General features: G+C 40.4%; 2 non-coding genes across 2 annotated transcripts; both read right to left on the reverse strand.

Annotated features, from left to right (window-relative positions):
- Positions 1–495: 495 nt before the first annotated feature.
- Positions 496–577, reverse strand: trnal-aag (transfer RNA leucine (anticodon AAG)). The gene has a single exon. It is a non-coding gene; the product is annotated as a tRNA-Leu (tRNA).
- A 926-nt stretch (positions 578–1,503) lies between these two features.
- Positions 1,504–1,585, reverse strand: trnal-uag (transfer RNA leucine (anticodon UAG)). Its single transcript has one exon. It is a non-coding gene; the product is annotated as a tRNA-Leu (tRNA).
- Between the last annotated feature and the right edge of the window lie 14,840 nt (positions 1,586–16,425).

Raw genomic sequence — 16,425 nt, forward strand, 5'->3', positions numbered from 1 at the left:
CTCTCTTGAAAGGAGTGAGTAACCTACAAAAGAGATGGAAACTCTATACATATACGACACTCAGAAGATACATTGGTCTTGTACTTATTTATCTTCCATAAACTGGTCCAGATGATGTAGAGTTAGCAGAGGATGGTTTCGAGCCATCGACCTCTGGGTTATGGGCCCAGCACGCTTCCGCTGCGCCACTCTGCTCTGCACTGCAAAGTTTTGAGGCTGGGACAAAAGTGCAGCAACCTAAACGATGATCATTCAAGAATGAGAAAAAGTGGCAGTCATTGATTCACTTTTAAAAAGTGCAGAGATTCTTTGCCAGTGGCCACTGTTAAAAGCAGAATGCGTGAAGCATTTGCCAGCACATTCAGCTACCAAGGAAGTTCTTGAAGTAGAGGCTACAGTATACACTCTTCTCCATCGTCCAAGGCTTTGGACAAGCCCAGTACGTGCCTGAATTGTGCAACTCCATCACATTAACATACCATTGACACTGTGAAATGGCAGTGGTGGGATTTGAACCCACGCCTCCTGAGAGACTGGAGCCTTAATCCAGCGCCTTAGACCACTCGGCCACACTACCTGCAATCCCTTGGTTTCTACAGTCAAAAATAGAGTGCGGTATGCGGATATGCACAAAAACATGGACGTGTTTCTACCAGAAAGACAGCCAAAACATTCACAATTTGAAATGAATGAGCAACCTACAAGGAGGGTGAAAACTCTGTTGATTACTCTTAGAAGATACATGTGTCTTGTATGTGTGCCAAGGACATTACTTATTACCCACCTACAATACTGTACTGAGTTTTCTCCCCGGGCAGCTTAACAACCATTCGCACCTGGGTTCACCGAGCCTTTGCAACCCACATGAAGGCCGCTTGGACCAACCACCCACAAGTGGCCCTAACGACTCTGAAACTCGGAGCTCACACGTGGCCTTGAGGACTCTGTAAAGTCACACCCAAACAGAGTTTAAAAGCCGGCCAACTTCTCTCCAGTTAATTAGAAGCGAAGAAGCCTCTTGGACAACAGGTGAAACATCTTCAACAAACAAATCCAGTTGCCAACAACACAGCACCTACAGTTACCATGAACTGGATGTCTGAGAGCCTTTAATAGCAGAGGATGGTTTCGATCCATCGACCTCTGGGTTATGGGCCCAGCACGCTTCCGCTGCGCCACTCTGCTCTGCGTGTACAAGATTTGAGCCTGGGACAAACGTGGAGCCATCTCAAATGTTGATGATTCAGGTCTTGCAAAAGGTTGCGCTAACAGAAAATCGTCGACACATTTTTCAACGTAGTGGTAAGAAAAAAATGTGCCAACATTCTTCTTGTGCCACTGTTTGAATGAAAACTTGCATGAACCACTTGTCACCATAATAAGCTGCCAATATCGTTATGGAAATAGAGGTTGTGGCATACACTCTTCTTCATAGAGTAAGGATTTGGAGGAGCCCATGAGGTGTTTGAATTGTGTAACGCCATCACGACTAGCACTGTCAAATGGCAGTGGTGGGATTTGAACCCACGCCTCCTGAGAGACTGGAGCCTAAATCCAGCGCCTTAGACCACTCGGCCACACTATCGGATGCTGATGTCATAACTGTGATGTTCTCCGGGACCTGAACATGCTCAGCTTTGATAATTATATAGCCTCATCCAACATTAACTTAATTTACAAATGCTTGCATGGTCAAGCCCCTCAGGTTCTCCGTGACCTGGTTCAAGTAGCAGGCTGTAGGGCGGTCAACGAGAAGAGCCGCTGCAGGGAACTGTAGGGTACCTCACCGTAAAACCTCCTTTGGCCAGTCATCATTCCTTATTAAGGGAGTTAATATATGGAATAGTCTGCCAACCGAGCTCAAGGCCATTCACAGTCATGGGCGGTTCAGGAGCAAAATTAAGGAATTCCTAAAAGACAATCAAGTATGTGGCCACATATAGGAAAATGTGGGTGTATTTTAAGAGTGTGTGTGTGTGTGTGTGTGTGTGTGTGGCAGGGGACGGGGACGGGACTGTGAATTGTGTGTGTGTGCGTGAATGTGTGTACATGCATGTACCTGCATCATGATAGTTAATTTCTAGGCCAAGATTCAGGGAAAGATAGGCCAATATGTTATCATGTTATTTAATATATTTTATGGATGAATGGAGGGATGGCTGAATGGATAGGAAGATATTGTTTATGCATTGATGGATAGATGGTTGAGTGGAGGGTTGGATGAATGGATAAGATGTTTTTTAAAAAACAGGTTTTTTGTATGTTATTTTAAAGGCCCCTCTAGGGACGGGCATTGGAAATTAGCTAAGGCTATAAATGCTATGATGCTTTCTGTTGGATTGTTGTACAACCCACATGATCTGTATCTATCCCTATCAAATAAACCATATACAATACAATTAACACAAATAAAATATGAGTTCGTGTCACTTTGGCTCTGAGTTAATATCTTTGGTTTTAGGAGAAATTTGGTCAGGTCTCTGTTAGCATTAAATAATTCTCTGAATATTTAATTGAATTTGAATTGAATTGAATTTACCCTACCTTGATTGATGTTGATTAAGTTAACCTTGTTTAGGTCGACTTTGATTAATTTCCTCCGGATTAGTCAAACAGATAAATGACGGAAGTGGTGCCCCTATTAAAAAGTGCTTTATTAATCTGAAGTGATTTAATTTATAAGCATGTCATACTACACTTAGGTCATAACTTGGAATGCAGTGGGGAAAAGGGCCATATGAGCTGAAATGTAACTTTTTCCAGCTTATTCTTTGAATAATGTGAAATTTCAAAAGCTGGGCAGAAATGCAACAACTCTTGCACACAGCAGCACCTGAGTATAATACCAAAAGTGTACATTTACATATTTCTAGTATTTCCTGTTTTCTTCCTATCTTCTTTGTATCTTTGTGTCCTTTTTGCCCTTTACGACTTAGCTATCTGTTTATATACTTCATTCTGTATTTGCTTCACCTTCATACTCCCTCTATTCATCTCTGACTTGGCTTCATCTTAACATAGACCTCCATATTTCTCTGCCTCCTACTTCCTTTCACTCGCACCTCTATATATATTGCCCACAGTCAGACAGTTCAAGGAAATCATGCTCTCAGCATCTCTCAGACACTCCCAGTGGTGTGGAAGGAGAGCTGCTTCTCTTTAGCTCTCTGTCTTTGCTTTTGTCTTTCAGTTTGATGGAAGGAAGGCTGCCTTTTTTGATCTATTTCCACTCGGTGCTCAGGGAAACTTGAAGATGCAAAGAAGCAAACAGACAAAGATCCACAATTGCATATGTAGAATGTCATAGAAGTACATTTGTTAGCCTCTGCATCTCATGAATATAGAATAATCTTTTGGTGCATTTGAGGCAGCCGAAACCCCCAAACTACCTGACTGTCCTGTTTTGTTCCCTTCTTCTGCACGAGGAAGAACTGGAGCGCATAAATATCTCATAAATACACAGGTTGGCAGAGCAATAGAGACAGATAGATAAGACATTCATCATACTTTCTGGGGATGTTTGCCTGTCCATTTGCTATAAATTGAACAGTTTGACTGCAGTGCATTACATATTTTGGAGTTGTGATGTGCTGGTGTCTGTGCATTTTAGAATTAGATTGATTTGTGGTGGTAGAGCTGTTTACATGCTGAGTAATTTGTCATGGCCTGGTGGCAGACCAAAGACAAACTTTGTTGTTATCTATTATTCAGAAAAGGGAGGTTGACTCAGCACCTAATTGCTATTGCTAAAACTTAAAAATGAGAACTACAAAAATCACTTTTTCTCTGCATACAACAAGTAGCAAAGGGACCCTGTCTTAACATCCTATAAAACAGCTTTATTATGAAGCAGAATATAATGTATTTCTTTGGATTGCTGGAATCAGTGGCTCACTCAAGGAAAAATCGTTTGCAAATTCACCAAAGTTTAATTTTGATGTGTGAATGTGCACAGCTTACCAATTGCGGTCCTGAGTTTTGAGCTGCCTAGGTAGCTTGGAAAGCTGTTACTTGTGAGTATCATTAGGGATGAGCAAGTACAGCGTTATTTGGGGTTGATACCATAAAAATATCATCAACGTTATTCTTAGTTCAATGTTTCTTTTTCTCCTTTTCTTCAACCACTCAACTACTCGACAATTGCAAAATGTTTCATCACACCAAGGGTATATTTCCACATATGGAATACTTTTCTTCCCTGCTGTCACCTTTGATGTGTGAATGACAGGTTCACTGCAACTAGTGTTGAGAGGCTGGAAGAATTTCACCATCAAATTCTGAAGTAGCACCTTCCAAAAAAGGAATAACAAAGCTAAAGCTTATTAGTAACTCATTTGTTTGGTTTACTTTTTTCATTTTCAGTTCTTTATTACTGAAAGCAGTTTCAGGGCTCTCCTTATTACGACCGGACTTGATTTAGTGTGAACTAGTGACCAAGATATTCTGTCAGCAGGAAAGACGGCCTCGAGATGCATAGGCACACAAAACAAGGTGAAAATCACTTTAAACTGACCTGGTTTTACAGTAGTATAGAATCCACATATTTTTGATGAAACCCATACTAATACCGGATCACAATATTTAACTATTTGGATATGTGTTTATATCTAAAACATAAAAAAAAAAAAAAAACGTGTCCATCGACTGACTCAGCCTCAATCCACCACATGATTATTAAATACAAAATAACGTTTCACCTATTGGCAATATCAGTGTTGAATCAAAGTATTCATAAGACAGGCTTCCCAGTCACTAACCTACCTCTAAAAACTCTCATCTGACACTGTCCCTCATTTGAACTCAAACAAAAGTTTTGGTCATTTTCTACAGAGGGCAACTTCACAAGTAGAGCCATTAAATTCTCTTTCACCCCTGATAGAGCCTCAAATTGAGTGAGTGTGTCTGTGTTGTTTATGTCCTTAAAGTTTATGTGCATTGTGTGTGTGAGAGAGAGGGAGAGAGCAAAAGGGAGAGAGAGAGGGGGAGAGAGAGCAGAGAGAATGTCCATCTCTGTGCATTCATGCAGGCCTTTTCCAGCAACACTACGTGTGTCTGAATCAATTCAGGATTTATTTCCTGGCACACTGGGTGTGTCTCACACTTTTGTGGAGCCTCATTGTGTGTGTGTGTGGGTGTTTGTGAGAGCGAGTACACATGTGTGTTACTGTCCCAATAGCCCATTTCCCTAAAGTCATTTCTAATCTCTGTGATGGCCGTTGTTCCAAGGATTCTGGCTCATACCCTGGCTTTTTTACCACCACCACCAAACCACTACACAAATACAGCTGAACTGCTGTAGTTTTCTCAAACATTATCTTTTATGGTGTCTGTGCTTTATTAAGTGGAACAAACAGGGTGATGACGGGAAAGATAGACAGACTGGTGTTCGTGCGAACTCAGCATGTGATGAGCATCTACAGGATTATAAATCTTGGTTTGATGAGGAAGAAGGTCACCTTGCAATTTCTGCATTCTTCTTCCTCAAACTCTGCATCTATCCACTAATATACAACTGTATGAAAAAGGTATATACATGTCAGTGGCGGCTGGTGACTGAAAAAATTAGGGAGGACAGGAGGAAAACCAGTCCACGGTGTCATGTTATTTTATACAAGTCAACTACTTATCCCTACTTCCTTATATTCAATGAAAATGAAGCAATAAAACAATGACTTACAAGACTTCTTTAAAAAACATTTTATAAAATGGCTGATATACAAGACAAAAAAAGTACCAATGTGTACCCCTTCCAGGATTTGATCCCTAGTCTCCTGTGTGTCAGGCAACTGCTCTACCCACTGTGCTATCTGTATTGTAGTTTGAGCATGTCGCTAACGTTATCTCCTCTAGCAGGACGAACGAAACGAAAACTATGAATTAACTTTCTGACTGCTTCTCTCTGATTTCTCCTAACAGTTGTTTTTCTCTCAGAAATTTGCTTATATTTCCTTTGAAACCGATTCCAATATCGCTGAAAACTCCATATTTCTTGTCCGAGCATGGCTGGCAGTGAAAGCTGTAAAATGCATAGAAGTATTTTTTGTTTACGGTTGTATAAATGTGAGAATGAAATTTGGGAACTGTTATTGGACCAACCTGCTGTCAATCTTGTATTGTGGTTGCTGATTGGTAAGGGAGGACGTCCTCCCTTAGCGTGTCATTTTACGTGTCTTAGCCAATCATAGATCAGCATGAAAACATCCTAAATGCATTGAGTGAATGGAAGGAGATCCCTCCCACGGAGGACAGAAGCCCTCCGTCCTCCTCTAGCTTCACCTTCCTGCTCCCTGCTCCTCTCACAGACTGCTCTGTCTCCTCCGTCTGCATGATCTAAATGATACTGAGATTTGGTAATGATTTATTTCAACCAGTTACTCTTTCTTAAAAAAAAAATGATCTTCCTCTTGCCTCTCAAAAATAGAGGAGGACCAACCTCCTCTGTCTCTATGGACGAGCCTCCTCTGATACATGTGTTTTATCTTAATCCATGTTCAAACAGAACTGTCTGCCATGAGAAAATTATGATTCATTCATTTAATTGCCCCTAAAATACATTTTGAAATGATTCAATATATTTGTTGAATCATCAGGCAAAATGTTTGGTTTCAATCTGAATATGGTGAGATGCATTTTTTCCCTTATTATGAATGTGATCTGATATAGAAAAACATATTGATATAGTGTAATAACATTCTCATGATGTGTATACTGATATATGCCCTGTTGAGAGTAAATAAACACAAGTTACTGTATGTGCATATTTAATATTTCTTACCGAATGCTTGAGTATGCCTGAGGCCTGACAAACAGTGTATGTTTTATATAAAAACTTTACAGGGCTGTGTTGTAGGGACCGAGGATGGAGAGGTGATGCAGTGTCACTGTTGCCTGCTCTCCTTCTTCGTCCTCTTCCTCGTCCTGCTGCTGCTCTTACTCTCCCTCTTCCTCTTTCTGCCTCCATGTTTCCAAAGTTGGCACAAAGGAGCTGAGCTCACATCAGGTGTATTTGTAGTGCTATGGCTTAGAATGATTGGTCTACAATTAGATTTTACAGTTTTTCTCAATTGTTTACACACAAAAACTGGTACTTGAGACACAATGACCACGACATGTAACTATTGCACCAACCCCCTGAACCAATTCCGCTAAACTAGAAGCACAATTCCTGCTTTACACTCAAATTGCAGTTCTAAAACACACTTTTTTCAAAACACTACACACAATTCTCTGCATTTGGCACAATTTTCATGAAGAAAATCTCTTGCTTTCACAAAGAACACTCTGTCATTCAAAATTCTAAAGTGAACTGCCCTACTATGCACACTGACTCATCAAATGGGTAAACACCTAGACACCCTACACAACACACTCATTCCACCAGAGCAGCTCAGGTACATTGTCATTTGGGACAACGTAAGTTTCCACTGGGCTGCTCTGGTTCGTAACTGGTTCACTGCCCAACCACGCTTTATCTCCCTCCATATTCTCCATTCCTCAATCCTATTGAGAATTTTTTGTAAAGTGTATGACCGAAATCCACAAATGTGTATACCCCTTCTCCAAACTATGGAAGATGCATGTGGATATATAGCAGTTGGTGCTTTTCATGGCTGGATTCACCATGCTAGGTGATATTTCTCTTGCTGCTTGGCCAGGGAAAACATTGCTTGTGATGTGGATGAGGTGCTGTGGCCAGACCGAAACAGAGGAGAGCATGCTGCACAGTTTTTTTGTGTTGGGCTTTTTTTTTTTACAGTTTTTCTCAATTGTTTACACACAAAAACTGGTACTTCACACAGTAGTCCAGGACGGGCCAGAGCAGCCCCAGTTTGTTGTCTTCTGGGATAATGTCAGTTTCCATCGGGCTGCTCTGGTCCAGGACTGGTTCATCAACCATACTAGATTTATTGCCCTCAACTTGCCACCATACACCCCATTTTTGGGGGGCATAGACACCTTTATTTGACAGTGGATAGACAGGAAAGGGGAGAGAAAGGGGGTGTGACATGCAGTAAAGTTCCTCTGGCTGGATTTGAACCAGGGTCCACTGTGTATGTAGTATGCACTCTAACCACTTGACTACCTGCGCAACTCAAATACCCCATTTTTAAATCCAATTGAGGAGTTCTTTTCAGCATGGCGCTGGAAATGTTATGAACGTCAGCCACATGCCCGCATGCCTCTTCTACAAGCCATGGAAGAGGCATGCGGCGACATTGAGGTAAGGCTCATACAGGGTTGGATACAGCATGCAAGGCGATATTTCCCCCGTTGCTTGGCAAGGACAAAACATTGCCTGTGATGTGGATGAGCTGATGTGGCCAAATGCCAACAGGAGACAGGATCCATAGCCTAAATGTCTTCTAATAGTTCCCTTACAACACTATGTTTTGTAGAACATTCTAGTTGTACCACGTCTTTGTATTTTGTTTTTTTTTTTTACTTTTGCAAAAACCTGAAAAACAAAAAAAACCTGAAGTGTCTCCATTTTGTTTTCATGTGTCTAGATCAACTGTAGTGGATCAATCTTTCACAAAAAAAAATCTGTATGAGACTTTTAAAGTCAAAAACCATCGAAAGTACTGAATCTAGCTGTGTTTTGCATAAAGCACATCTGTGTGTTGTTGCTGCTAGGAAAGAGTGCAAACAAAGGTGCATGTGTTTAATGTTTTGATGCTAAAAACAGTTTTAAAATGGTATTGTTAGGTTTTGTTTCAAGAGTTTCATTTTGCCATATAAGTTAGGAGTTTATCTCCACGTGCTGTGTCTTACTCGGCCTGTGTGTTAAGTTATGACACAGTGAGCCAAAGTCTGCAACATGTGTGTGTAAGCATTCGGCAAAAACTGTAATACTAACAGAGCAGCAATGGTTGGCTGCCAGCTACAGGCATGTCAGACCACAACAAAGACATGATGCAATGTGCAGATAAGGCTGGCCAGACCTGATTGCTTCTCACAAATGGAGACAGAGCTAATTTTCTGCTGTGGTTGATTGCAACAGTAGAAGCTTCCAGACAATAAGAGGCCACCTAGGGGCCGCTCTCACTTACAGCCATCTGTTTTGGACATGATCGACTAGCCATGAACAATGGGTACTATAACACATACACACAGTACTAGTTTACTGTACATACTTGGTCAGTGAAGTAGCTTCAGGTGAACAAAACAAGGACACGCACTGTCTCACCACTGCAGGATCAGATATGTGTGATTGCCTGTCATACATGGAGATGGAACATATTTTATGTTGACAGAGATTACAACAGCAAGTTCAGGAGATGGAGAGGAAAATGGATGTTCATTTGTGTGTGTGTGTGTGTGTGTGTGTGTGTGTGTGCATGTGTGTGCGTGTGTGTGTGTGTTTGTGTGTGTAATGAGATAAAATAGACTAGGCTCTGTTACCTGTTTGAAGTCTGCTTATGAAAAGGGAAAGGGATTCGGAAAGGTTTCTGAGTCACCTCAATACATTTGATTGCTTTTCCAAAATAGGCAAGGATCATTCAACAACTTCCAGTAGGTGGAAGAGAGGAGGCCTGGAGGAGTTAGCTTCACTTTAAAAGGATCAATAGTCTGTATTCACAAAAAAATTTGATTTTGACTTGGTCATAGCCATTAACGAAATTTGAACGCACTTGTGTGGAGGCAGTTAACAGGGAAAGGAGCTGGTAGGTAAAGATGGAAATAGGTGGGACGGAACGAAGCAAAAGGACGATGGTGGCACAATATCTAATGATCAGGACAGTGGATCCAGGGAGTAGCGGGGATCAGGGCCTGCAATTCATGCAACCGCTGGGTGTGCATGTGGTCTTGATAGGTGCATGTATCTCTCTCTCTCTCTCTCTCTCTCTCTCTCTCTTTCTGGGCACACCGTGAAGGATTCATAGGGGATGAGCAAAAGGGAGGAGTGAGAGGAAGGAGACACCTCTCCTCAGGCTCCCCATGCGAGCATTGTCCCCCTTCCACAGGCCTTCCATCAGTCCATCAATCTCTGCTTGATCTACAGGTCCCACCTCCTGCCTGAGCCATTGGTCCTCCGCAGCTGCAGCCGATGAGCCTGACGAGCTGTCAAGGAGTGGTCCAGTTTGAAATAGCAGTGCTCTTCAGACAGCATTCGAGGGCTGTCACTGTGCAGTGTGACTTTCCTCCTCATTTGCGTGAACTGCTGGTCTGAGCTTTGTTAGAGTTGTGTTTAGTTCAATTTCTAGTCGTGGTTTTTGTTATCCTGTGTGTGTTAGTTACTGAACTGTGCTAACCCTTTTTGCTGTGCTTCGGCACTAGTCTTAGTCACGCACTTTGTACATGGCACTTTTTGCATTTCAAATTTCTTTTGTTAGGAAGTGGTAAGGGTGTAACTGCTATTTATTTTGATTCCCCTTTCTCTCCTGTTTTTGTTAGTTTAGAGAGTTAGGTTTAGCCATTGTAATTTTATTTGTTCTTTTGTTTTTCCCTCCCAGGGAAAGTTAGTAGTTAAGAAAACAGTTTCTTTTGTTTCTTATTTTGGCCTTGATTCACCCCGAAGAAACGCTTCACTTTGTTTTCTGGTTTATTTTGTTTTGACGGTGTCCACCATTTTTGTACAGTGCTCTTTGTTTACTATGAGCTGTGAACAATACATTACAGCTTTCCTGGTTGCAAAATGTTGTTCTCCGCCTTATTTATGTTGTGCCCCTGTTCCCCTAGCCTGGGGCGTAACAGGAAGACAGTAACAGGCTGTCACAGGTTAAAGAGCCACACATTGGTGCAGTTGGATTCAGCAACAAAGCCAAATCCAAAGGGACAGTCCAGCAAAGTGAGGCCACCAGTTTTACCTATCCACCCATGTCCTCGACGTATATTTACATTTGTTGCTCAGACATCAACCTATAGCGGCTGTAGTAATTACTACAGCTTTTAAGGAGGAGGTAAAAGGAACTAGTATAAGGAGGGAAAAGTCCATATAGGGAGGAGGTCGGGGCTGGTCAGTTGGATAAAACAAGCACCATCTCTAACCCAGGAGACTGCTGTTCATGTCCAGTGTGAAACTAGAAGTTAATGGTCATTTCTTTTAACTTACAAATTTAGTGAAGTAATGTCATGTTTCTAACTGAAGTTACAGAAGCTGCGGAATTTCGGCTCACCTGACCATTCAGGAGAGATGAAGAAGACTCGAAGACACTGATGACTTAGGTTGAAGTCGTGTATACAAACTTCATCAAGAAGAAACAAAATAACTGCACATCTGTGTGAAGTCATGTTAATCCTGAATGTCATCCTACAGGTTTACACAAACAATCAGCTTTGGTTTGTCTGGAATCTCTTCTGTAGACATATCTACAGCAGCTTTGAATCGCTAAGTTTGCAATGACCATGAGAGATGATAACTCAGAGCAGATGTCACAGTGCCCTCATCCATACCTTCACATTTATACAGGTTACATGAAATTCTATCTTATGAGGCCAGGATGTTCTGGACCTTAGATATTTCTCCCACAGAAGTGACATAGTGATTTTAACCCAAACCCCAATGTTGTCTTGAACCTAACAAAGTGGTTTTCTTTCCTAAACCTAACCAAACTGCGACTGTGCGACAAAGGTCCAGTATGTATCTTGCCATTATGCCCAGTGATGATTGTTGTTTTCGGAGATGCTGAGAAATTATCTATTTAGTTGCTTAGGTATGAGCATGTGTTGCCAAGCGAGATATACATAATACACAGCCCTGCTCACAGTGTGCTGCGCTTGACTCGGCTACATCCCAGGTTCCCAAAGCTGTTTCTTCTGAGTCCTAAACTGAAGTCACTTTCTGAGGCAATTTCATTGAAAATCATAGCCTTTTTGTGAATAGTAGGTCAATATCCCTTGACTCATTTGTTTATTTGTTTATTTAATGAGATACTTACCTTAAGCTAACAAAGCTGCCCTGCTTGACATTTACAGTCCTGGCAAGTGCCATACTGGTGTTTATGTTGATGAAGCACTTTGTTTAGACCTACAGCTACCTGCTACACTGTGTTCTATTATGCATTATGTCTAGTTTCTGAATTGTTACAAAATTGGTTCTCTGAGCAATAATAATAATATTTTGCGCATGAGAGTGCATTCAAATCATACTCGGTGTGACTGATATTAAACATTTGTATCTGGGGCGCCACAGTTGCTCACTTGGTAGAGCGTGCGCTCCATGTACAGAGGCTGTGTTCTAGCTGCAGCAGGCAAGAATTTGAGTCCAACCTGTGGCCATTTACTAAATGTCATCCACCTTCTTACTCATCTCTGAGCTGTCCTATTAAATGAAAAAACACCTCTTAAAAAGGTTGATTTCTTATGGTTTAATAGAAGCTTCTAGGCTTGTTTAAACTTAACAAATGAATGTTATCCTTGTTCCGCCCAACTGTCTGCACACAGCAGCCATTGTGTTATTTCCTGCTAAGCCACTGGGCTGAGCAGAACAATGGAACCACTGCTTTGGCTGTCATGGCCTCAGCTTGCTCTAACTTTCATGCACTTCTGTTACTCCAGATCTTGATATTCCCAGTCCCAACACCAGTCACCCAGTGCGTTACCTACAGCATATCCCCACACCCACCTTCACACCTGTTCCTGATTTCCCAATGTACACATACCTGCCAGTGTCCAACCTGCAACTTCAGTTATTTATCCTATGTTTTCCCTGTTTTGTGCCCCCTCGGACTTGTTTGCTTATCCGAGCCATCAGATGGTTTATTACACAGAGCCATGTGGAAAGGAAATGCTAGGAAGGGGCCAGATGATGAATCAAAATCTTACTAAAGCTAGTTAAGAGAGAAACATCTTCTCAATTAATAAAAGACTTCAGTGCCAAATTGTACTCTTCATTTACATAAATATACTCTTCTGTTCTAATATAACTGATGCCATTGCAGCTACATTAACCTTTTGAGGAGCCCTCATTGTTGTTTTAAAACAAACATTGCTTCTTTCACCAGTCTTCACATCTAAGTCACACCTGTATCTGCCAGTAGTTCCTCAAAGGACACTGATTGGTTCAACCACTGTGGTTTGGCAGATGTTTTTTTTTTCCCCTGAGCAAGTTGCTGTTACTACAACAAGTTGTTGCACCACACTAATCTCAATTTTGTATCATAGCCCTTTAGGCTAACATTACTGCTGACTAAAATGTTTTATATCACCTCCAGTTCTTGCTGAAGAATAGAAAACCCCTGTTGACTAAAGCAATGCATATTTGTTTACGTCTGCTTCCCCATGAGTTCACATGAGAGGGATCAGCTGATCTCAGCTTCAGTCTGCAGAGCCATGAAGCCAGAGGGCTAAAGCCATGCCTGAGCTGCTGCACAAAGCTGGGTTGGGTGTTCATTCAGGATATTACACCAGATTTATGATTTCCTGGGTCCTCAGCAACAAGCCTGCCAGTGTGAAGTACATGAGATGAACGGTTTTTGAGATATGCAAAAAACAGAGAGACAGAGATCCCTTACTGTATAGTTAGATACACAAAGTTTATTCTAGGTGGTATTTGTATGCTCCCAATATACATGCACTGTTGTTTGTTCTGATGGTTGATGGGTTAACTCTCAGCTGTAGTTTCACTCTTGCCTATAATGGTATAGGAATGTTGTCTGGCAGAATTTATTACTGAGTTCAGACAGTCAAACAAAAAAGGTGCCAAACATATTTATGAATCAGTCACTGTTGTAGCAGGCAAAGCCATATTACAGTCACATTTCAGAAGAATGGGAAGCAATGCTGTGAATCTAGCATGCATGCCTGAAAATACCCCTTAGACATGTATGCTAGTATAAATAAATGACATTACAGTTGTCTATATAGTGTTTTGATATTTCCCCAAAGATTTCTGTCAGAAACTTTTACTGTTAACTTTCTACTGCTAAGTTTAGCAACTAGTTTTTGTAGTAAGATTACTAAATGAGGTCCTAAACTTGGCAGTGGAGGGAGGGAGCTGGTCCCAAGTTGCCAAAGGCCATGTGAGGATTACACAAATGACCAGACTAGACAAGTTTGTATGCCATTCTTTTTTTTTTATAATGTGGCCTCAAGTCTTATTTTAAGTATTTCTGTGTAATTTGGGATTTCAATGTTGGGTCAGCTCTGATTTATGAATAGGAGGAGTCACACGCACATTTTATTAATCTGCTTTGCTCTCCCCCTAATCTGACGCAAAACATGAAACTTAAATAGGAAGTACAGCACGCTGTGTTATTCCCACTAGAACTGATTTTAATTGCATGCACATTCAGCTGCTCTTATTAAATTAAATACATTTCAAATATGGAAAGTTCACAAACTGCATATGCCCCTGCTGCAGGCATTTGGCTGATCATGACCTGAACTTGGACTGAACTTATAGTTTATTTTTGCTCTCAATATTGTACATACTGCAGTGGACAGCTGTTGCTGTCATTACTTTGGTAGTCAGAATTGGTTGAAAAGTGCTGATTGGATTTTGTAAATCACTCAGTTTGTTTGCATATGAATCACATATCAACATTAGAGTTATGTATCTGAATGTGTGGCAGTTGGATGAAATCTTAAGTCAAATCGGAACTCTTGGTATTTTCTTTCTCTACTTGTACTCTAGTAATGATAAACATATTGTGATTATAAGAGCAACAAATCCTTGGGCTCCCTAGTTTATCAGTGTCATACTTCATGGGTCATTGGTGCAGCTGTAATTTGTGAATTTTCACTGATGATAAGAAAGATTATCAAGAGACCAGCATGGTTTGACGTCTTGGGTGCTTGATGTCCGTCTCCAGTGTGTTTGCCAGAGAGACACAAGGATGTCGAGAGGCGATTGCGTGTATGTCAGTTAAAATTATATTAGTTTTCATCCCCTTTATGTATAAATATATATATGTATATATATATGTATATATATATATATATATATATATATATATATATATATATATATATATATATATATATATATATGTATATATATATATATATATATATATATATATATGTATGTATGTATGTATTTCACTGCACTACCGCTTTTTGCAGAGTTTTTGTAGAGTGAATTGCATTGCAATGATGATAAAGTTGAATGAATCTCATAGTATTTTCATTATTAGTCTATATTAGTCTTATGTATAGCACACAGCGATTATCTGTTTTTTTATCAAAATGTAACATCCAGTGGTCACATATACTTCTCTTCTCTCTTTAGATGCACTTTTGAAATATCCCCCCCAACAGCTTAATCCCAGTCTTTGGCTAAATGCAAGTGAATCACTTGTAATGTCCTGTGCGGTCCAGCAACATGCATATAGTGAACAACCATATTTCATTTGCGTTTCTCATGACCATTTCGTTTCAAACTATTTTTATTTATTTTTTTACAATAGAAAAAAAAACATGGCACACCCAATTGTAACAAAACAACACATAGTAGCTTATTACTCTAATATAACCCCTTGCGGTTGGGAGAAAATAACTTCTCCTGCCAGTAGAAAGAATTGTAATTTGAAAATTGTATAAAATCTTTAGGTTTAAATATTTCATTCACGGTTCAAGGAGATTTATTTGTCACTGTACAACACAGGGTTGGATAACTAAACACAACTTAGCAAACTCCTTCACACTACACGGAAATATGAAGTTATTTTATACACTAAACATACTCAATATACATAAACTAAGAATCCAACGCTCCCCATCCATCTGTAGTCCTGCACTATGAGCTTGAAACTTGGTCCACCCATTGAGTGAAACAGCTTGATCCAGGATGTTGTGGTCTCCGTTTGCCTGGCCAGCCTGATAGCCCATCGGAAATTAGCCAGGAGCAGCCCTTAAATCCATGCTAAATTCATAATCTTAATTAAACAGTATAAGAAAACACAACATTTTACCATCAGTTTATCATCAAATAAAAAAAATTAAATAAAAAAACACCACTTACTTTCAGAAAACCCAAATTCATCCAAATCTGAAACATGCAATTTGTTATATCAGTATGCGTGGCTGGCTCTGTTTATGTTTCTGTTTTCATAAGTGTAAAACAAGTGTCTTCTTTTACAGGAGTTCATGTGGAAATCTGTAATCTATGCAAAGCTGAAAGTAGCTGGAAATTGTTTCTTGTTTTCTTATTCTTGATTTACAGCTTCATGTACTTTTCCTGGGTAACACGTTCTCAGCAAACATAATCATAAAGCCTTGAAAACTGATTACTCTAGTGTGACTGTTGAGATGGAGAGCTCTCCTAGCTGCAGAATATGTTTGCGTGATTGCTCCAAATCAATGAATACGTTCTGAGTAGCCAATTTCCTTATACCATAGTAGGCGTGCTTCATTGGCCTCGGGGTTAATTTGGGCATCACTTTGTGCTGCATACTGATCTGAAAACAGACAATAAATGCAAATGAAGACATATATCCTATTTCACCTTTAATATTTAGACTGTTCAAGTTCCTGTGGGGACTT

The sequence above is a fragment of the Sparus aurata genome, chromosome 18 (genome assembly GCF_900880675.1).
Source record: "Sparus aurata chromosome 18, fSpaAur1.1, whole genome shotgun sequence".
In the NCBI taxonomy this organism is placed as follows: Eukaryota; Metazoa; Chordata; class Actinopteri; order Spariformes; family Sparidae; genus Sparus; species Sparus aurata.